This window comes from Rattus rattus, chromosome 5 (assembly GCF_011064425.1).
Source record: "Rattus rattus isolate New Zealand chromosome 5, Rrattus_CSIRO_v1, whole genome shotgun sequence".
NCBI classification, from domain to species: domain Eukaryota; kingdom Metazoa; phylum Chordata; class Mammalia; order Rodentia; family Muridae; genus Rattus; species Rattus rattus.
The window spans coordinates 125385421-125409036 of record NC_046158.1 but is presented as its reverse complement, the minus strand read 5'-3'; the positions used below and the strand labels follow the sequence as shown (position 1 = coordinate 125409036).

The 23616-nt window shown below is 44.8% G+C and overlaps 1 protein-coding gene across 1 annotated transcript in view; it reads right to left on the bottom strand.

Annotated features, from left to right (window-relative positions):
* Positions 1–11510, bottom strand: part of Rin2 (Ras and Rab interactor 2) — a 126665-nt gene extending 115155 nt beyond the window's left edge. The window contains exon 1 of the mRNA XM_032904342.1: positions 11401–11510. The gene's annotated coding sequence lies outside the window, so the exon portion shown is untranslated. The remainder of the gene's footprint in view (positions 1–11400) is intronic.
* Between the last annotated feature and the right edge of the window lie 12106 nt (positions 11511–23616).

Genomic DNA, 23616 nt, shown 5'->3' with positions numbered 1-23616 from the left:
GAAATCCCCAAAGCCTTACTTCCTCAGTGAAACTGTACAGTCGAGGAAACTGTACAGGTTTAAACGGAGATCTCACAAAGTGTTCTCCCTCCCTCCCTCTCTCCCTCTCCCTCCCCCCCACTCTCTCTCACGTGCGTGTGTGCCTCTGAACCATATACCAGCAACCCTACTTGCTATAACATGCACAGGCCAAAGGCACATTGCAGACATGAACAACGCAGGACGTGAGAAGTGCAAACATCACTTGAATTATTAAGGAATATTAAAAGTGGTTGAGCGGCAGGCATGACGTGGTGAGGTACCAAAGCCTGGATGACAGAGCCAGCATCAGACACTTGGATGTTGAGGACAGTGTTAGTGACAGTCTAACAAGGGAAAGACAAGTCTCCCACAGAGCAATAATACACAAGTGTGGCCTCTCAACCCACACCTACGGTGAGTTGCTTGGTTGGACTCTGGTGTGGAATCTCACCTAAGCAAAACAGCATCTCACATACCCAGCCTTCCTTCCAAAACCTCCTCTAGTTGAAGGGCGGCACCATGTCTTGGTCACTTTCTCTCCGGTATTCCGTTCCATGTGTGATCCCGCTGGGATGAAAGCCAGTGTCCCAAAACCCTCCTGGAGAGATGGCAGGCTTCATGGCGACCTGCTGATTCCAGAGGTTCAAGTTCCCGGCTCAGCATCCGAGTGGAAGCCTCGCTCCAAGGCCTTTGAAGTCCATCCTTATTTGCGACGTCCAGAGACTGGCATCCCTCCAGAGAGAAAACACAGCGCTGTGTTCAGAACTGGAGTGCGATGGGAACCTTGGGCAGCAGATGATTAACCGTTTATACCCAGAAGCACAGGCGCTCTAACGAAGAGTACACTGTAAATAAACCTAAAGCTGGTCATCCTTTTCACTTCTGGACGTTTTCCTGGCAGGAGAGGCCACATAGCCTGACAATTCAGGAAATGCTAAGAGAGAGCCAGGACTTCATTCCTCATCCAGAACAGCTTCTCTGTTCTGTTCCAGGGTTTTCCATATACAATCCTTTGCTGATGAGCTCACAAGGAACTCTGCTTTTGGCAATGGAGTTGTCTGAATTCCTGAAGTTTGCTGGAGATTGAATTAGCTGCTGATACGCACATACACGTGTAACTCAGTCCTGATTTAATGCCCGGTTTAGATTCTGTGGGGCCTGCAGATTATTGTCTTTCTTTAAAGGATGAAGGTGATGTCCTTCCTTATTTGCAAGGCTTCTCCAAGACATGAACACCTAGACAAGTAACAGGAGATGCAGAGAGATGTGGACCATACCACAGTTGCACCAGATGGTGTGTGTGTGTGTGTGGGTGTGTGTGTGTGTGTGTGTGTGTGTGTGTGTGTGTGTGGGTGTGTGGGTGTGTGTGTAGATGTGCATAAGGTTTTCGGTGCCTGGATGTTTTAGTTTATGACCATTCCTGTCTCCGGAATGATTTTCTTCCCAAGCTATAATTTTTCAATACCTTGGTTCAACATCCACAGCACAAAATCGAGATGACCATGGTCGCTTTCCCGTTCTTTCAGCTCCCCTGTCCTTCCTGCAGACATTATCCAGCAGCAGGATCCCCAAACCACCCAGTTACAGCTGGACAACAAGACAAAACTGTACTGTAGCTTGAGACTCGATAAATTTCCTCCAGTGCTGAAGACCTTGCCTGGTTTCTGTGAAAGGTAAAGTCATCAGATTCTTGAAAACAGTGACCGTTCTGTCCAGTGATCTGTCTTTCCAGTCACCACCCCGTGCTAGCAAAAAGCCACTGTGATGGTTTGAGTAGCTAGGCCTTGCCATCAAGCATTGAGAGGATGTAGATGGACAGATAAAGGACAAAGACAGGAAGCAGGTGCTCCTCTCTTGCCCAGAAACCCCAGGCTGGCCCTCTGTAGTTGGCTTCTGTGGCTCTCCAGGTGGTTTTCATGGGTGACTTCTGAGGTGACTGAAGGTCTGTCCTTACAAACGCGAATGACGCCCGTGTCCCCTGGCTGGGAGCCAGACATCCTGGCAGCCTGCTGACCAAGTGTGCTCCAAGTCCTAGGAGCCACCTGGGCAGGCACTGAGGCCACTGGCCCCTGCCTGGACATGGCCACAGCCCAGTCTCTGTGGAGTCAAAAGCAGTGACAAATGCAGAGTTGTGGCGTCTGGCTGGTCAGTTAATGGAGCTGCTTCAGTCCAATGAACTTCCAGCTTTGTGCAACCTTGCTGGGGACAGATCTGGGAAAGGCTAAGGGCCGGAGCTTGCGGTCATGCGTTGTTTAAGGGTGTGGATATTGTTCGTGGTTCGAACGCAAACTCAGATGACTACAGAGTCACACAGCGACATAATCCAGGGGAGACACAGCTCCACACTTGGTTTGCGCCTGACAGAATGCTGGCACATGGCATCCGCGCTATTTAGAGACAGGCTTTCCCCTCCCACCTCTCTTTTCTGTTCCTCTTAATTTGCTCAAACTGTATCCTCTCTATTTTTTTTAAAGCACAGACTTAAAGTACATGGCACAATGTTGGAAATCTATAGACACCATGAATAGACACTCACGCTAGCTGGCGTGTCCGTTAGCTTGCGTGCTTGTTTACTGAGGACAACGCCTTAAAGTCTTAGCAAAGCTCAATCTTTATTTCCGAGACAGAATCTCCCTATGTAGTCCTGTGATGTAGAACCTGCTACATAGATCAGGTTTTTGTGAGCTTCGAACTCACAAAGGTTCATCTCATCTGTGTCCTGAGTGCTGGGATTAAAGGGGCACACCACCACTCCCAGAAAGAGACATACTAATTACAGTCATCACTTTGTACAATGGACCTTCCAGATTTGTTTCTCCTGAATGAAATTTTCTAAGCTTTTCCCAACCTCACCCTAATCCCTTCCCTTCTGATTTTTTTCTTTAATTTGTTTTAGGTCACAAGTGCAAACCCCACCAAAGAACAGCAGATGCAACAGTTGGGAATCTGTCACTCACAGTGAGGTTCAAAACATGGGAGTTCAGGGGCTGGGGAGAGGGTCCAGTGGTTAAGAATATTTGCTCTTGCAGAGGACCTGGCTTAGACTCCCAACACCCACACAGCAGTTTACAACTATTTCTAAGTTCCAGGACACACATGATACACACATACATGTGAGCAAAACACTCATTCACATAAAATAAAATAAATAAATATTTTTTAAAAGGTGAAAAGAAAGAAAAGAAAAATGAAGGCAGGAAAAAACAAAACAAAACAGAGTTTTGCAAGCCCCAAACTTCTACTCCCAGATCTAATCATACCCCCTAAATTTCTACTCAATATCTTTTTTCTTCCAGTAGTTGAGAGAAGCTCGGAAATTGGGTTTATCTTAGTAAACAAGAACTCATTATTATGATTAATTTCTGTCAAAATGACTCACCCCAGGGAGCCAGTCAGGGGAAACCCAAGTCTGACTAAGGTGCTGCCCTCAGCTGGCTGGCTCCTTAGTGGGCTCCAGGTGTGGAGACCTTTCTCTCCGTGGCTTTTGTCTTCTCTGAGGCTATAGACACTCCAGGCTATGTCCAGGTCTCTGAGCACTTCCCTGACTGTCTATTGCCAGGGAGTTTTCAAGTTGGACAGGAAAACGTTTTTCCAGGCTCTGGCTCAGCAATTCAAGTTATGTAGATTCAAAAGCAGTTTCCAGTGTGTCGCCTTTCACTCCACAGTTTAACTACTTTTTAAAACAGCTGGGTCTTTTGTTTTGTTTTGAGACAGGCTCCCCCAGGATAGCCTTGGTTGGCTCGAACTCTCCTGCCTCAGCCTCCTGAGTGATGAGATTACAAGTGCACACCATCGCACCCAGTTTACATCCAGTTTTGAGATCGTGAAAGCTTTTCATTCAAAGGACAAACGGGGGCAGGAGAGTTGGCTTACTGATTAAGAATGGTTGTACAGCTCTTGAGTTTGGTTCCCAGCAACCCCATCGAGGCTCATGTCCTCCTGCATCTGCAGTTCCTAGGGATCTGACATTCCCTTCTGATCTCCAGGGGCTCCTTCACACACACGGTCCACACACATAGTTGACATACATACATACACACACACACACACACACACACACACACGCACACACACACACACAAATTCAGAGAAAGTAATACTTTTGAAGCAAACAACTGTGCCCAACTCCCCTTTAGTCAACAAGTGTATTTCTAAACAGAATTGGGTAACACCCGCTGTCTCTGTTTGCTCAACAGTAACCGGGGAAATTAAGGCGTTCTTACTGTGTTGTTGCATATTGCTGTTGTAATTATGGCGAGCAAGGTGCTGCTTGGATAAACAGAATCATCTTGTAATAGGACCAAGTTCAGTGGAAGTCTATCCTTTCCCTCCTTGATCTCTCTTTCATAGAGCCACAGAAATTCTCTCTACATGCATGCATCAGAAGTGATGCTGTGTCCACACAGCCCCCTGGGGGCTACAGGTAGGCAGCCTGCTGTGGAGAAAGTCTTCCTTTTCTTAGATAAGAACTACCTCTCTTACCACCAACCTTCACTTCTTCTTGGGCCATTGAGCAATTAGTCTTCTGCAAATCTCTTGTATTACTATAACAAAATACCTGAGGTCAAACAACTTCCTAAAGAAAAGATTTATTTAAGTATCAGCACTAGAGGTTCAAGGCCCCACCTTCTTGCTGGCATTCTCAAGGGGTTAAGGGCTTCACATATCCAGAGACAAGGGACACATCTCTCTCTATTGTAAAGAGATGAAGTATGAGCGGAGAGATGGTTCAGTGGTTAAGGCACTGTCTGCTCTTCCAGAACATTCCTGTTTGGTTCACAGCAGTAACATGGTAGTTCGTAATCACGTCTAACTTCAGTCCCAGAGGATCTGTCATCCTCTATTGGTCTCCATGGACACCAGGAGGGCACATGGTGCACAGACTATACATGTTGGCCAGACATCCATACACATAAAATAAGCACCTTTTTTAAACTGTCAGAGCTCAACCACGATGATCTTACCTAATTATAATCCGCCCCCATAGACTCCACTTCTAAAGACATAGTCAGTCTACCGTCTTCATACCTGATCACATGGCTTAGGTTCCAATAAGATTTTCCCTCCCTCCTCTCCTTCTTCCCCAATGTGAGTTTTGAATTGTTGCCTTGGTGGCACTTGGGACTGAACCCAGGGGCCTTGTATACGTGTGGTGATCTGAAAGGGAAAGGTTCCTTATATGCTCATGTATTTGAACAGTTGGTCCCTGATTGGAAGTACTGTTTGTGAATGTGGAGAGGTGGTAGGGCCTTGCTAAACCAAGTGTGTCACTGGGGGTGACACACTTTGAGGATATATAGCCTCACCCTGCTTCCTGCCCTCTCTCCCTGCTTGCTGTGTGTCAATGGAATGTGATGTCCCTGCTTCCCGTTCTTGATACCATGTTATCCCTTCCCCATCATGACAGACTGTACCCCAAAGTTAAAATAAACCCCAATTTTGTTTAGTTACTTTTGATCGTGAAACTATATCACAGCAACCAAAAAATACCTAATACAGCACGCTAAGCAGGTCTCTACCACTGACCTTGTACACCCTGAATGTTAACTCTAGAGGGATAAGCCTCCTCATGCCTCTTCTACATCCCTGTGGAAATCACTCATTCCTACTGTGAGTTACAACTCATGAACCCGGGCACAGACATCAGGGTTGTCTCTGCCCAAGTGGAATATGGCTGAGGAGGGAAAGGGGGATTCTACCCTAAGGTCAGTACAAAATATGTACATTTTCAAACCATCTCACTGTATTAGCAACTTCACACACAATGTCAAAGCATCCACATTGGCTCTTTACCCAGTGGACCCTATGATACAGAAGCCATAATCTCTAGCTTCTTCTCAAGGTCAGGGTCAACCAGTTAGTAACTGAAGCTCAGGGCTTCCTAGTCCAAGGATTTCTGTCCATGGTGTAAAAGAATGTGTGTACACAAGTCAACAGAGGTTGTAACTTAGAAGTGCTCCGACTAAGCCTACAAAGACTCTACAACAGACACTATATTAACCTTTTGTGTATGTCTTCATGTGTGTGTGAAGTGCGTGTGTGTGTGTGTGTGTGTGTGTGTGTGTGTGTGTGTGTGTGAGAGAGAGAGAGAGAGAGAGAGAGAGAGAGAGAGAGAGAGAGAGAGGGGGAGAGATAGGCAGGCAGACAGACAGACAGACACAGAGAAACAGACAGACAGGGAGAAATACATGGTGCTGGAAATTGGACAGTCTAGCATGTAGTTCAAGTGGTCGACCACTGAACTACATCCAGTCATATTGAAAATATTTTTAAAAAATTATCTCTCAATATTCTGAGATAAGGACTCGTGTTCAAGCAGTTTGTTTTCTATTTCATTTTATTTGTTTTTTTTCCTGTGTGTGTGTGTGTGTGTGTGTGTGTGTGTGTGTGTGTGTGTGTGCATGCTCACATAAGCCATACCAGTGTGTGGAGGTCAGAAATCAACTGGCAGGAGTTGGCTCTCTCCTTTCACCGTTTGGACCCTGGGGATCCAACTCAGGTCATCAGTCCTGGCAAGAGGCCCCTTCATCCATTGAGCCATTGCACTGGTCCAGAAAAAAAAAATATGTTTTAAAGACATAGACCTTGTGGGGAGACTTACGAGTAGCACAGTAGCACATTCACACACTGTCCTATTTAGAAGTATTGGAGAAGGACACACTGCGACACACAGTGTGCCTGGACATACTGTCATTATTCCAGTATGGCCGCTGCTTTGAATGTTTTAGGCAGGACATGCGTTCAGGCTGGCTTCCCTCATGTCTGTGCTGTGTGTGACCACTCCTACACCAGGAGACCTGAAGGAGACCACAGAATGCATCTGGTGTGTCACATGAGTGATTCTGCTCGCCACCTCTCCTCGTAGACTGTGTCTGGACAGATACTGACTCAGGCTAGTAACGAAACTAGCCGCTCTCAGAGGCGTAGAATCTACTCAGAAACGAGAGACATGAGCTGGATTTGGGGTATATAACAGCTCAGCTGTCAGAAGCAGAGATCCAGAGGCTGGGGAGAAAATAGCATGAATAAATATAAGAGGCCACTGGATGAGAGGCAGATTGCACCTGAGTTTAGTCCAATAGATTTATAATCTTTGACCATCAGGAGCAAGAGGAAGTTGAAGTTATCCTCTAGTCAGGTCTTTAATTCGAAGATGTTGGACTAAATTAATGGAGGCTTTAGAACAGAAAAGGCCCCCTGACAAGAATGGCAGACGGCAATGACATCTTCGACGAAGCTTTCTCAGTAACGGATTAGAGACCCCGTGTGTGCTGTTCTTCCATATCACCGCAAATGTAAGGAGACCTGCATGCATTCATTCCCCTCCTCCCGCTTCCTCCTCTTCTTCCTTCTCTTTCTCCTCCTCCCCCCCGCCCCCACCATCTTGCTGTCTCTCGGTTCAGCATTAGATCATGGGATACAGTCATGAACTGCTGAAAGATGTGTTTGCCCAGTTTTGTTTAATCTGGTCTTTGTGACTTTTAAGGAACTTTCAACTCCATGTTTAACAAACACAAGTATTTTCATTGGAACGATTCTAATACTAATAACTCTCATACAGAAAATATTTTCTAGGGCAAACTCCATTAGATCGTCTTTTTTTTTTTAATTTTAATTTTTTTTTTTTAGTTTTTTTTTTACATTAGATCATCTTAATTACTCGGCTAATTTTCTTATACAAGATTGTTAACTTGCTTAAAATTGTTCTTCAGTTTCATCTGCTTTTTTAAACCGTTTTCCTTTGTCTAATGTCAATTGCTAAGCTATCAAAGAATGTATTTTATTCTTTTTTTTTTTTGTAGTGCTGGATATTGAACCCGGGGTCTTATGCCTGCTAGCTAAGTGTTGAGTCAGTGAGCTGCACCCCGGCTCTCTCGTGTTCTAAATGCGTAGTAATTTAGAACTTAGTAATTAGAGACTAAATGCTTAGTCTCTAATCCATGTAAAACTGGTTCTTGTGTAGGATATGCAGAAGAAGCAGTTGAAAGGGTTTTTTTTCCCCACAAGATGTTTATTTAAGTTTCGAAGAGAGTAGTTTTAAGAATGAAATATTATTATTGTTTAATTTTTTTTTACTTTATTTACTGGCAGTCTTTTGCTGTTGAAACAAAGTAATGAACACATCAAGTTCAATGGCTTTATAAAGACGTCCTGCATCACTAGGCATGGCGACACGCATGTATTCCCAGAACATGGGAGAATAAGGATAAAGGGAGCAGAGTTCAAGGTCAAGACCACACTATAATTACATCCCATCTCAAAAAGGGGGACACTGTATCAAAGTGTGCCTGCCACCTACCTCTCAGAAGGAAGGAAAGAACGTAATGAAGTAACCCTGGGAGCACACAGGTTCTTGGATACCAGGAACTGAGTTGTGTTGTGTCTGGATATGAAATATCTTCGCAGACAAAAGGCTCAGGGTTTGAAGGCTTGCTATTCAGCCGGCGGTGCTGTTGAAAGTTTACTGGGTCATGAAGAAACTAACCTCACGAGTGCAATTCATACCTGAGTGGGATATCAAGAGGAAGACCTAGTTGGAGGGTAGAGCTTATCCCTAACTCACCTCTCTCTCGCACTGCCAGGAGGTGAGCAGCTTTCCTCTACAACTCCCTCCTGCCACAATGTTCTATAGCGACACAGACCTAATAGCTTCTCTCTACAAAAAAAAATCGTTGAACTTTTGTCAGCCTGACAAAAGTCACACAGTTGCTGTCTCCTTGTCTGCCACCTCCCCCAAGCCTCTGTGAAAGTCTACTTCATTTTACACTGTGTGTATTGAAGACCTTCCCAAAACTAGCAATTTATCATTAAGACATTGACTCTCCCCTTTAAGTCAATAAAGCACTTAAAAAATGTTTAGCAACTGGTTTGCTGGGGACTCAAAGCCTCAAGTTTTAATGCGTGCTGGTTTTGTGGTATGAAAACGTCTACCAGGGCTGACTGCAACCTTCCAAAATGACTTCAACAGACTGGCAAAAGACACACAAATTTAATAGTCAGCTCGGGTGAGCAAGCAGAGCCAAGGCCAGTGCACCATGGCTCTTCCCTCGCCCAGCCCAGGCCACAGAGTCTTTGAAGAGGCTTCTTAACTTGCTTCTTCATACACTGAAGTAATAAACTATAGCAATTGTAGGAAATTAGATCTGTACACTGAGAGCAGGCTCTATCCACAAATCATATACTTGGCACTAGTTGGACACATCTGTTTCTGGCTATTATCTTAACCAAGTTAAATGGTGCCATTAGGATAACCTTAAGGAATTCCTGTGTTTAGTCTGCGATCTTAGGCTTGGTGAGTTCCATTTCTTTAGAGGTTAGGCCGGAAGACAGTGGGAATCCTATCTGCTTATTAAAAGTGGTACTATTGGGGTGGGAGAGGTGGTTCAGAGGTTAATCACACTGGCTGCTCTTCCAGAGGGCCTGGTTTGATTCCCAGCACCTAAATAACATTTCAAAACCATCTATAACTCCAGTTCCGGGGGGGGGGTCTAATTTTTCTGGACTCTGTGGAGACTGCACACATGTGGTACAAAGGCAAAATATCCATACCTATTAAAAAAGAAAGCGGTACTGTAGAGACTGGGGAGGTGGGTCCACGGGTAAAGCGCTTACTGTCCAAGTGTGAAGACCACAGCTTTTAGTGCTGGCACCTACATAAATGTAAGGTGGGTGTGGTGACCCAGTTGTGATTACAGGGGAATTGGAAAGTGCTCATGGGGGATACCAGGAACAAGCTGACTAGGTGAGCTCTGAGCTCAAGTGAGAGACCCTGCCTCTACACATAAAGTGAGGCATGATTGAGGAAGGAATTCAACATCAGTCTTAATTCCATATGCAAGCGCACCCATGTGCATCAACACATACACACATGCTTATACATGTGTATGCACACAGCACACAAACAAATTAACACACAAGTAGGACTATACTCCTCCCTCATCATTCATGGTTTTAGTTACTCAAGGTCAACTCTGGTTTGAAATGGTAAATGGAAAATTACAGAAATAAACTGTTCATCAACCTTACGTTGCGTACCCTTCTGCACAGCATGATGGATAGATGCTTCTCTCTTCCCACCTGGGACCTGCAGCATCCAGTGCCCATGTAAACCACCTACCCATCTGTCATTCTGTAGCTTCCTTGGTTTTGAGACCAGCAACTGTATTCAAGTGATTCATAGTAATTTAATGGTCTCAAAGTGTAAGTGATACTGGCAACTATGATAGGTCAAAGAGAGGCTATGAAGTGTTGTCTTTAAGACAAAAACTGAAGGCTTGCAGTTTATTACATTAAACAAAAATCAATATGTTTTCTGTTTTCGAAGAAGGGGAAAATGCGGTAATTTTATAGTTATACCTCAAGGTACAAAAACTACGGCCATAACGTATGATATGCACTTAGTTAAGATGGGAGAGTGGTTGATGGACTTACGGAAATGCAGGACAAACACAGGTATGCATTTAGGCATTTGTTACAGCATCTGTTAAGGGTATTCGAATGCATCCCAAGTCTTACATTTTTTAATTTTTGCTGTGATAAAATATTCTAACGAAAGCAACTTAGGAGATAAGGGATTTGTTTCAGCTCACTATTCCAAGTTAGAGTCCATCACCACAGGGAGTGAACACAGCAGGGCCGTGAAGTAGCTGATCACATCCACAGTCAAGAGCAGACAGAAGGACGCATACACACCTAACGCCCAGCTCCCTTTCCACTCATATACACCTCAGAGCCCAGACTCAGGAAACGACGATGCTTACTTTTAGGCTAGGTCTTCCCACATCAATGAACGCAATCAAGACGATGTGGCCATACTGTCTTACAGCCAGAGACTGGAAATTAGCATACGGGATGCACAGAGAGTCAGTTCTACAAAGTATTCGGTGTCTACCAGAGTTGTGGAGCCCACATAAGCATTTTGGCATTTTCTGTCACCATCACCAAAACAGGTGGGCTAGTGTCAGTGATGATGTGAGGTGGGCTAGTGTCAGTGATGATGTGAGGTGGGCTAGTGTCAGTGATGATGTGAGGTGGGCTAGTGTCAGTGATGATGTGAGGTGGGCTAGTGTCAGTGATGATGTGAGGTGGGCTAGTGTCAGTGATGATGTGAGGTGGGCTAGTGTCAGTGATGATGCTGAAAAGATTTACTTTCAGTCTCTTTCTTGGTTGGTCAATGGTCATGTCTTTTGATGAAAGCGTCACCTATTCAGGTTTAGGGTAATGCATGAATCTCCTTACATACTGTTCAGTTCAGCACAGGTGGGAAATTTAGAGCTCACCACAACATTTGCTGAGCTCTAAGGCCCTCTTTGAAGTACACGGTTTCTTTTTTATAGTCACTCCCAATACTATCCTCTTGTTGGCTCCTCCCCTACCCACCTTTAAAAGGGAAGTTAGACAGTGTAGGTGCAGCTACTGTGGAGCCCAGGGTAGAGAGAGGTAGCAGGCTCAGGTCCTGTCACAGAGTTTCTGAGCATGGTGACACTCCATGTCTGAGGGAGGTTGCTTCAGGTCAATGAGTCAGACTTCTGGAAGAAGAAAATGGTGTAGAATCAGACAGGCTCATGGATGGGTATCCTAGTGAGAGACTGGTTTCTTCTGCTACTCAAGGGGATTCTGGGGGCAAGAGGACAGATGGCTGTCTGTATGGACTTTTAATGTCTGAATGTTTAACAGTCATAAACTCAAGGCTGTTGAGTAAGTTCTAGTCCATTCTGTCAGGACAAAGGAACCCTTGCAAGGAACTCGAAGGCTCAAGGGAGTTTCACGCTTCATGGTGCTTTGTGCCTGAATGTGAGGACGTGGGACAGTTCTGAAGCTGCCTCATGGTGTGCCACGCCTCTTCCCTCATGGTGTGCCACGCCTCTTCCCTCATGGTGCGCCACGCCTCTTCCCTCATGGTGCGCCACGCCTCTTCCCTCATGGTGCGCCACGCCTCTTCCTTCTGACAGCTCATCCTTCCTGCTGTGTGTGTGTCCTGTCCCCTTCCCAGTCTCCAGCCTCTGGATGCTACAGCAGGAACAGGTGCAGCCTTTGGGTGCAGTGACTTGAAGACAGCGTGTGCAGACAGCAAGAGCAGGCTCAGGTCTCGCAGATCACTGAGCTCATGGAACCTGATCAAGACCCAGAGCTCAAAGGCTTTCTGTCCCATAGACTTGTCCCACCATGGGGGGAAGATCAGTGAGAGACAGTGTGCAGAGCCCTGGTCTCAGGGCACAGAAGGGTGGAGGGCAATATGATCTCAGGGCTCACAGCAGAAAAGACCCACCTTGGGCTGAAGAGATGGCTCAGTGGTTAAGAGCACTGACTGCTCTTCCAAAGGTCCTCAGTTCAATTCCCAGCAACCACATGGTGGCTCAGAACCATCTGTAATGGGATCTGATGCCTTCTTCTGGTGTGTCTGACAGCTACAGTGGACTCATATAAGAAAAGAAAAGGCCCACATTCCCCTACTGCTTTAATCCACTTCGAAGCTTAAATTCATCTTGGTTTGCAGAAGTATAGGGTTTGGTCTTGAGTGGCCCTGTGTGCCCCTGTGTCACTTGGAGAAAGTAGGCAGTATGGATTTGAGAGCCAAGAGGGATCCAAGTTTCATTTTGATCCCTATTTCCCTTAAAGCATCCTGTTTGCTGGGCTCTGTCTTTGCCTATGGCCTTTCCTAAGGCGCTGCCGCCTCTCCACTATGGGCCCACCATCTCTGGTTATGCCCCACTGTATCCTAAACCAGCTGCCCTGTCCCTCCAAGCATCCTCATCTTGGAAAGTCAAAACACAGCCTCGCAAAAACTTTCTACCTCCTGTCAGAGACCAAGGATAATGGCCACAGTCTTTCTACAATTGGCTTCTCTGAGCCGCAAGTTACTGCAGATAATGACAAAAGTGGGCAATGTGATGTTACTATATTGATTCAAAAACAAGACCTTCTCTTTGGGTGGTTGTAGTCGTATTCAGCCAAGGGAAAGAAAAGATTGCAAGTTAGGGCTTTGCTCAGCTCGAAGCCCCTCCCCTATCCTCTTAGACTTCAGGAGAAAGGATAGGTTATAGCAGCTTCGATCACGCTCTCCACTGAAATGGTGTTGGGAGTGGGGTTTGGATAACTCAGGCTTAATGCTCTGTTGCTCTAGAGGCAACAATGAGGGTGGTTAATCTTGACTGTCAGCTTGCTGAGACTTAGAATCATTATGACCGTGTCCATGAAGGTGGTTCCAGAGAGGTTTAACGGGGAGGGACGGCACACCCTCAGTACTGTCCTACGAGCTGTGCTTCCAGACTGAATAAAAAGGAGAAGTAGGTTGAGCACCAATGTTCGTCACTTTGTGCCAAGACAACAGAAGAAATCAACCCATCCTGCTGTCAGGTTTTCATGCTGTTTCTGGGCTGCAATTATTTCTTCCCCCTGGCTCAAACAAATGTAAGACAAAACAAAACACGCAGGGTTTGTGATTTCTTCCTGATCTCCTGCTTCCCACTCTGGACCCAGGGATATCTGGCCACAAAAAGTAGCAAAAGCACTCATTTCTGGTTTCTTCCTCTCAAATTTAGCTTCAGATGCTGACTTTCCACTTCACTTCCCATTCCCCTGAAGTCCCCCTTACTCTTTCTGTTAATGACAACCCAGGCTTGATGGAGAGGGAGCTGGCTCCCTGTCCATATGCCTTGTTTGCCAATCTGTCTATATTTCTTCTGAGTTTTCAGGCCCCAAACGCGCTCATCCTTCTTCCCAATCCGCACACCCACTTGGTCTTGGGCAGGGCTTACTTAATGGCTTTAGAAATGTTGTTGTCTAAAATTCAACACCCCTTCATGATAAAAGTCCTGGAAAGAATAGGAATCCAAGGCCCATACCTAAACATAGTAAAAGCCATATACAGCAAACCAGTGGCTAACATTAAACTAAATGGAGAGAAACTTGAAGCAATCCCACTAAAATCAGGGACTAGACAAGGCTGCCCACTCTCTCCCTACTTATTCAATACAGTTCTTGAAGTTCTAGCCAGAGCAATCAGACAACAAAAAGGAGGTCAAGGGCTACAGATCGGAAAAAGAAGAAGTCAAAATATCACTATTTGCAGATGATATGATAGTATATTTAAGTGATCCCAAAAGTTCCACCAGAGAACTACTAAAGCTGATAAACAACTTCAGCAAAGTGGCTGGGTATAAAATTAACTCAAATAAATCAGTAGCCTTCCTCTACACAAAAGAGAAACAAGCGAGAAAGAAATTAGGGAAACGACACCCTTCATAATAGACCCAAATAATATAAAGTACCTCGTGTGACTTTAACCAAGCAAGTAAAAAAAAGATTTGTACAACAAGAACTTCAAGACTCTGAAGAAAGAAATTGAAGAAGACCTCAGAAGATGGAAAGATCTCCCATGCTCATGGATTGGCAGGATTAATATAGTAAAAATGGCCATTTTACCAAAAGCGATCTACAGATTCAATGCAATCCCCATCAAAATACCAATCCAATTCTTCAAAGAGTTAGACAGAACAATTTGCAAATTCATCTGGAATAACAAAAAACCCAGGATAGCTAAAACTATCCTCAACAATAAAAAGACTTCGGGGGGAATCGCTATCCCTGAACTCAAGCAGTATTACAGAGCAATTGTGATAAAAACTGCATGGTATTGGTACAGAGACAGACAGATAGACCAATGGAATAGAATTGAAGACCCAGAAATGAACCCACACACCTATGGGCACTTGATTTTGACAAAGGAGCCCAAACCATCCAATGGAAAAAAGATAGCATTTTCAGCAAATGGTGCTGGTTCAACTGGAGGTCAACATGTAGAAGAATGCAGATCGATCCATGCTTATCACCCTGTACAAAGCTTAAGTCCAAGTGGATCAAGGACCTCCACATCAAACCAGACACACTCAAACTAATAGAAGAAAAACTAGGGGAAGCATCTGGAACACATGGGCACTGGAAAAATTTCCTGAACAAAACACCAATGGCTTATGCTCTAAGATCAAGAATCGACAAATGGGATCTCATAAAACTACAAAGCTTCTGTAAGGCAAAGGACACTGTGGTCAGGACAAAACGGCAACCAACAGATTGGGAAAAGATCTTTACCAATCCTACAACAGATAGAGGCCTTATATCCAAAATATACAAAGAACTCAAAAAGTTAGACCGCAGGGAGACAAATAACCCTATTAAAAAATGGGGTTCAGAGCTAAACAAAGAATTCACAGCTGAGGAATGCCGAATGGCTGAGAAACACCTAAAGAAATGTTCAACATCTTTAGTCATCAGGGAAATGCAAATCAAAACAACCCTGAGATTTTACCTCACACCAGTGAGAATGGCTAAGATCAAAAACTCAGGTGACGGGGTTGGGGATTTAGCTCAGTGGTAGAGCGCTTGCCTAGCAAGCACAAGGCCCTGGGTTCGGTCCTCAGCTCTGAAAAAAAAAAACAAAAAACAAAAACAAAAACAAAAAAAAACAAAAACAAAAAACTCAGGTGACAGCAAATGCTGGCGAGGATCGGAGAAAGAGGAACACTCCTCCATTGTTGGTGGGGTTGCAGACTGGTACAACCATTCTGGAAATCAGTCTGGAGGTTTCTCAGAAAATTGGACATTGAACTGCCTGAGGATCCAGCTATACCTCTCTTGGGCATATACCCAAAAGATGCCCCAACATATAAAAAAGACACGTGCTCCACTATGTTCATCGCAGCCTTATTTATAATAGCCAGAAGCTGGAAAGAACCCAGATGCCCTTCAACAGAGGAATGGATACAGAAAATGTGGTACATCTACACAATGGAATATTACTCAGTTATCAAAAAACAACGAGTTTATGAAATTAAGTAGGCAAATGGTTGGAACTGGAAAATATCATCCTGAGTGAGCTAACCCAATCACAGAAAGACATACATGGTATGCACTCACTGATAAGTGGCTATTAGCCCAAATGCTTGAATTACCCTAGTTGCCTAGAACAAATGAAACTCAAGACGGATGATCAAAATGTGAAGGCTTCACTCCTTCTTTAAAAGGGGAACAAGAATACCCTTGGCAGGGAAGAGAGAGGCAAAGATTAAAACAGAGACTGAGGAACACCCATTCAGAGCCTCCCCCACATGTGGCCCATACATATAGAGCCACCCAATTAGACAAGATGGATGAAGCAAAGAAGTGCAGACCCGACAGGAGCGGATGTAGATTGATCCTGAGAGACACAGCCAGAATACAGCAAATACAGAGGCGAATGTCAGCAGCAAACCACTGAACTGAGAATAGGACCCCCGTTGAAGGAATCAGAAAAAGAACTGGAAGAGCTTGAAGGGGCTCGAGACACTATATGTACAACAATGCCAAGCCACCAGAGCTTCCAGGGACTAAGCCACTACCAAAAAGACTATACATGGACTGACCTGGGCTCCAACCTCATAGGTAGCAATGAATATCCTAGTAAGAGCACCAGTGGAAGGGGAAGCCCTGGGTCCTGCTAAGACTAGAACCCCCAGTGAACTAGACTGTTGGGGGAGGCGGCAATGGGGGGAGGGGGAGGAACACCCATAAGGAAGGGGGGGAGGAAGGGGATGTTTGCCTGGAAACCGGAAAGGGAATAACACTCGAAATGTACATAAGAAAAATACTAGTTAATAAAAAAAAAAAAAAAAAAAAAAATGTTGTTGTCAATCAGTATTGCCCACCCTGCTAGCCTGCCCCAAAGGTATGACCTTACTATAGCTTGGAGAGGTTTCGTGCACCCCCAAGGGTTCTTGTATTGAAATTTAATTTCTACTTCGAAACAGTAGTGTTAGGAAGATGTGAACTTTAGTGGTGGGGGCTTTGGGAGGTGATGAAATTGGCTATGCTCACAAGATCGCCTGTGATCGAATACTGGTGGGCGGGCATACACAGTCAGAGCAAGGACTGAGCGGTGTGCTCAGTGGGAGAGCAGGTGTAAGGCCTTGGGTTCTAGCCACAACAACAGCAGCACACATGCGCACATGCACACATGCATTCACAAACACACTTGTACATGTGCTGTCTCCCCGTCTGGCCACACAACTCAGCCTTTGCTAGCATTACCGTCTTTACCAGATGCAAGCTGTTTGATTCTGAACCAGGACTTTGTGCCAAAACAAACCTCTTTTCTTTGCAGTTTACTCAGGCTGTGATATTATGTTATTAGCAACAGAAAACAGTCTAAGACTGACTCTTTCCCAGCCTTCCACTTTCCTGTTGGAAATGTAGATTTTTAGAATTTAGTGTTCCCATTTCCCTCCTAGGTATTCAGTGCTCCATTTTTTTCCTGTATCAAATCCAAGTTTCCAAATTTCCCAAGGAAGTTACGTATTCCTGCACCCCACAAAACTAACGGGGCTCCTCTTTTATTGCCACTATTTAGGCTCAGTCCTGAGATCTGAGACAAGTATCTTATTTGGGAGGTGATCCCAGAAAATACTGTCAGGGAAGGGGACAGATACTGTAAGTACCGGAAGGGGAGGAGAAGGCATCGGAGCAATATTACTAACCCAGGCTGACCAGTGGGCTGTCTCAAGCCCTTCTGGGTTATCTTCTGCCTGTCTGTTTGTTTGTTTGTTTGTTTGAGAGCAACAAGTAATTCTTGTGCTTATGGTACTTTGTTCCCTGGTTAATGCCTGAACGTTGTTAGCAAGCACTGAATCTTATTCCCAGGCTAGTTCCTGCCAGCCTCTATTCACAACTTGTTACTCACAGATCAATCCCCAGCCTCAACTTATGTGTGTTTCAATTTAAAATCCCCCAGCACATTGCTGGTTCACTAACGCTGCACTCGGGGTCAATGGTGCGCTGTGTCATGCTCAGTAATGCTTATCCAGCACGCATACTTTCTCCACAGGGTAGATCTCCGCCTTCCTGTGCAGAGGAATGCTAGACAGCACTTCACTGTTATCCTCAGGGGCCACTTAAAACAGGGAAATCACACACCGGCGCAAAGCAGGGCTCAAAAATGTGAAAAATGTGCCCTCAAGACACGACGGAAATGATTCATTCGCCTGTTTTCAATCCGAGATGGAAGACGGCAGTGCTGTACCTCACCTAGGCAAGCCGAAGGGTGGGCGGGTCAGGGCAATCAAACATTTGGCTCTTTGTGTGTGCGTCGCAATGGCCAAAAAGGCCCTATCATTATTGATTCTGTTTTAGTGGAGTGGGCAAATCTGCTGATGCCAAGACTGCCGATAATAAAATCAATGATGTGTATTTTCACATCTGTAAATCGTAGAAAAGGGAAGCTAATGGGAAAGGTGCCTGCTCACAGGATGCCTTCTGTTCCATGAGATGCACCTCTTATCGCCCTGTGGATATTGCCTTGCCTTGTGAGGTTTGTGTTTTTAATATTGCTTTTTTATGGTCTCATATAACTCAGGCTGCCATCAAACTCACGATGTAACTGTGGGTGACATTTTCTCAGTGCTAGGACCACTGGCGTGTGTCACCACACCTGGCTAATTCCAGTATTATGAATTTCCGATACCAGCTGTCTGTAAAGTTGGTCATGGGCCAGATGCACCTTCCAAGCAAATTTTTACATAAAGTTTTATTGACATACAACAATGAATGCTTCCCAGTGACAATAGGCCATATGACCTGTAAACCCTGAGATATTTCTTATCTGACTGTTTCCCAAAAAGTTTTACTATACATTTATATGTATGTGATTACATTTAAAAACCCTTTGTGATATTTAAAAACAATCTTATTTTTCCTTTGGGGGCAGGCTTTCATAGCCTGTACTACCCTAGAACTCATCATGTATCTAGCCCAGGATGACCTTGAATTCACAATCCTCTTGCCTCTTCTTCCCAAATGCTGAGATTACAGGAGTGGGCTTTAAAAAAAAAATCTTAATTGCAGTTATTTTTCTTTGCAAGATAGGGCTTCTCTGTGGAGCAGTCCTGGCTGTCTTGGAACTAGCTTTGTAGACCAGGTTAGCCTCAAACTCACAGAGCTCCACCTGCCTCTGCCTCCTGCGTTCTGGGATTAGAGGCCCTCACTGTCCAGCCACTACTTTTTTTTAATAGCATAAATAACTGGTTTGTTTGTTTTGTTGGAAGCGCAGGGATTGAACCTAAAGTTTTAAACTTGCTGAGCAAATGCCAAACCACTGAAGCTTTCTGGAATCTCACTTCATCTTTCTGTGTACCCTCCCTAGTGAGTGCTAAAGCTGGAAGCCAGAGCCGGATGCTCATACTGTGTGCTGAGCTCCACCCTCCGCCAAGCATTTCCACCTTTAAAAAGACATCTCCTTGAGTCAGAGGTAGGAGGATGTGAGTTCAAGACCTGTCTTGACAATTTAATGACAGTGTGTCTCAAAGGCAAAAATAACAACAAAGAAGCCCATGGTAGGTAAGGTAGGGACAGGATGGGGCATAACCAGATGTCCACCCAGTCCATCCACAGCCACCTTTGCATTTAGAACAGGGTGGTGTCCTTCCCGCATCTGCTTTGTTGGTTAACTTAGCCAAACTTCATCCAACTTCCAAAGAGTCTATCAGGCCTAACTTCTCTGTGAATTTTCCCCGACCACTGTCCCTCAACTGACCCAACCTTCACATTATACACAAAGAAATTAAACAGCAAACCAGGGGTTCTGTTGGAAGAAGACTCTCAGGGGGTTAACTCTGAGATACACATTCAATGCTGTTCAAAGGTTCTCTGGGACGCGGAGCTCCAGCTGGGGGCGGACTGATGCAAAGCTTTCACTGGCTGCCTTTATGAACTCAGGACTCAGGAGGTCTCCTCCACAGATGCTGACCAGGACAGTGAGACAGTCAAGCATATCTGCATGCACACAGGTATGTTTGATCTCTTCAATGGCAGCTCCATTGCCCTGACTCCTGTCCCCTTTACTGTTTGTTTCCTTAGATCATCATTAATAAATTACTTGAACTTAAATCTTTTCACAGCCTGCTTTACAGCTATTTTAAGGAATCATAAGAAGGAAACTTGCTTGACGCACAGACTCACAGCCAAACATTAGGCAGAGCTGGGGAACCATGTAGAAGAGGGAGAGGAAGGATTGTAGGAGTCAGAGGGGTTGAGGACCAGGAGAACATGGCCCACAGAATCAACTCAGCAGGACTCATAGGAAGTCACAGAGACTGAAGTGGCAACCATGGCCCCTGCATGGTCTGAGCAAGGTCCTCTGCTTACATGTTAGGGATGTTTAGCTTGGGGTGTTTGTGGGCTCCTAATAGTGGGAATGGGGTTGCCTTTCTGTCCCATCATGGGACCCTTTTCCTCCTACTCGGTTCATCCAGCCTTGATAGGAGGGTTTGTGCCTAGTCTTACAGAGTCTTGTTATGCTGTATTTGGTTGATATCCCTGGAAGGCCTGCCCTTTTTTGAAGGAAAATGGAGGAAGAAGAGATCTGGAGAAGAGGGAAAGGAGGAGGGACTGGGGGAAGTGGAAGGAGAAGAGGCTGTGGTTGGGATGTGATATATGAGAGAATAAAAAATAAAAAAGGAAAACAATGAAGGGAACTTGTTCAATTACTACTGGATTTACAACAAATGGAAGTAATGTCAATGAAAATGCAAAACAAAGTTGTAGACATATAGTTTAAACATACTCCATTCCTAATGTAACAACCACCATCATCCCCTTGAAACTTATGAAAATACAGAAATAAAACATGGCAAAGTACAGATCAATCAAAATGAAGATGAAACTATCAGCAGAAGGTATAATTTGAATTTTTAAGCTTTATTTACATATTTTATGTATGTGAGTACACTGTAGCTGTCACCAGATACAGCAGAAGAGGCCAACAGATCTATTACAGATGGTTGTGAGCCACCAAGTGGTTGCTGGAAATTGAACTTAGGACCTTTTGGAAGAATGGTCAGTGCTCTTAACCGCTGAGCCATCTCGCCAGCCCAGAAGGTATAATTTTAATAGAGGCGATCTGTCTCTCCTTTCCTTCTTCCTCTCTTCTCTCCTCCACCCTCTTCTCTTGTTCACCCCTTACCAGATTTAAAGAACAAATACCACTAAATGATTATCCTCTTAGGACACCCATGAGCTACAATTCAGCTCTGTTTCCAAGGGCTCGGGTCAAAATTTAAAATTCAAATATGTTTTCTACTGAATGTGAATAATTTTGAACCAGCGTAGAGTGAAACAAATAAACAGTCACATTGTTCTAAGTCAGGAACCACTGTATATAGGCTGTTCTTGGGCAAACTGATTAAAAAACCAAAACCAAAACAATAACCTGATATTTATTGCAGGACTTGACATGAAACTTAGTGGTAAAGGACTTATTTAGCAGGTAAAAGCTTTGTGGCCTCGATTCTCTGCTTCCAGTTTCCCTAGTACACACAGCCCTCCTCTGCCGCAGGCTCCCTCCACCATGATGTTTTTCGCTCAAGTATATGAGGCCAAGGCATCATGGAGTGAGCCCTCTAAAACCATGATCCCAAACGAATCTGTCTTCCATTAAGTAGTCTCTCTTAGGGATTGTGGTCACAGTAATAAAAAGTCTACTAATAAGATACAAGTCCTTATCACTCAAGACTTGGCTTAATGCTAACCTGATCTGTGAGACTTTGCTGGATTACCAGCCCTGCCGTTATGTCTTTCTGGGTGCCTACTGTCCCTTCTGATCACATGCATAACACCATGACTACACAGTTCTGTTTTTCACTCACAAGTCATAGATTCCCCCGGGGGCCAGATCACCCAGCATCACCTCAAAACATGGAGGACACCGTGTTATCTGATCCATTCACCTACTTGTTTCCCGGCCTGGTAAGACTCTCGCAAGAATTAATGAGAACCCATGAAAAGCCTTAAAACAGTGCAGAACACTGTCTTAGTAAAAGAAAATGTCATTCAACAAAGACAGCTTCATTCATGTAGGTATTCCCTACAAAAGAAAATTATCCTGTTACTGGAGAAACATGGGATACTGAGAATGCAAAACAGCGGGATGTGGAAAGGGCCTATGTTCTCAGTTCCTGGTTTTCTTCCCCGAGTGGCTCCGCCCCAGGCTGGGTCAGGTAATGGGCAGTTTGGGCTCAGCACATCGGTGGCTCTGGATGAGAAAAGATACCATGTTCACTGTGTGTGGCAAGGTAGGCAATACTGAGAAAAGCCACACCAAATAACCCACACATCAGCACACAGGGAAGGAAGCGTTCTCACCAGGAGCCAGACTTCGCGTGGTGCCAGCTCCTCATGGAGACTTGCTTAGCTTCTCATGCTTAGCTTCTCCCTACAGCTGCTACCACACGCCACACATCCTGACACTGCAGCCCAGCGCAGGGAAGGCTGCTGAGACTGTGCTTTCCTCAGACCACAAAAGTGCCCTCAGCTTCGTGAGCACCCTGCTCACCCTGGCTACATGCTATCTGCAGAGACGCTTCAGAGCCAGCATCCAGAAGAGGCCACATTAAATCCTTTTTATTTTCCCCTTCTCCACCTCCTCCTCTTTTTTCCCCCTCTCCCTCTGTTCCTAGTTGCTTGTTTTGAGACAGGTACACAGGTGTCCTAGGCTGTCCTTGAACTCACTGTGTAGCTAAGGATATCTTTGAATTCTTATTCCTCCTGTTTCCACCTCCCAAGTGATAGGATTACAGATATAGTCTATCATGTATGGCTTGATTATTCCCTGGTGTTTAAAATACTGCTCTCCAAACAAACAAACAAACAAATGAACTCCCACTGCAGGAAAATGTGGAGGATACTCCTTAGAAGAAGCAATCAGACAGCGTAACCCATCATACAACAAAGACAGCCTCCTGATCCCACCATGCTGCATTTTCTATGGCTGTTTGGGTACAGGCCATGACCTCAAGGCCTCATATTTAGGTCACATGCATTTTACCAACCGAGCCATCTCCCCAGTCTCTTACAAATGCTTTAAAAAGATCTACGATTTGTTAGAGAACACACTAGCGGGTGTGCGTTTTGATGATTAGTATGCAGTATTTACCATGTGCTAGAAGTAACCAGGTGTGTAGTTCACTAACAAAGCATGTGCTTAGCATATAAAAGACCCTAGACAAAGCATGTGTTTGATGCATTTAAGGCCCTAACTCTTCAGCATTCCCTAAGGAATTAAGGAAAGAAAAAGATGGACACAGTGATTTGAGGATCCATCTACCACACCTTTGTGGACACCTCCTTTTCACGCCTGCTTCTCAGATGTTAGATTTGAAAGCTGCGTGTGTTATTGTTTTAGTCCCTCACACTTCCTCTGATGGCTGTTCTTGGTGTCAACTTGACTACATCTGGAATGACTTCCAATCCAGACATGGAGGGCACACCTGTGAGAAATTTTCTGCTTGGTTGGAAGTGGGTGAATCTACTTCTAGTCTGGACCTTTGAGGTAGGAGGACACACGCTTTTGATTGGGACCTTGAGATGGGAAGGCAGGTAGGTGTCTTTGACTTCTGATCTTGAGGGGAAAAGATGTCCCTGGAATCTGAACCACACCTGCTAAACGTCTATGGAAGGGCATGGAAGGGAGGAAGGTTCTGCTTTTTTGCCTGCTTGCCCTCATCTTGCTAGCAAGTCCATTCCTTCTCTTGTATTATAGCTTCCTTCTTCCAGATCCCAGAGTCTACTGAA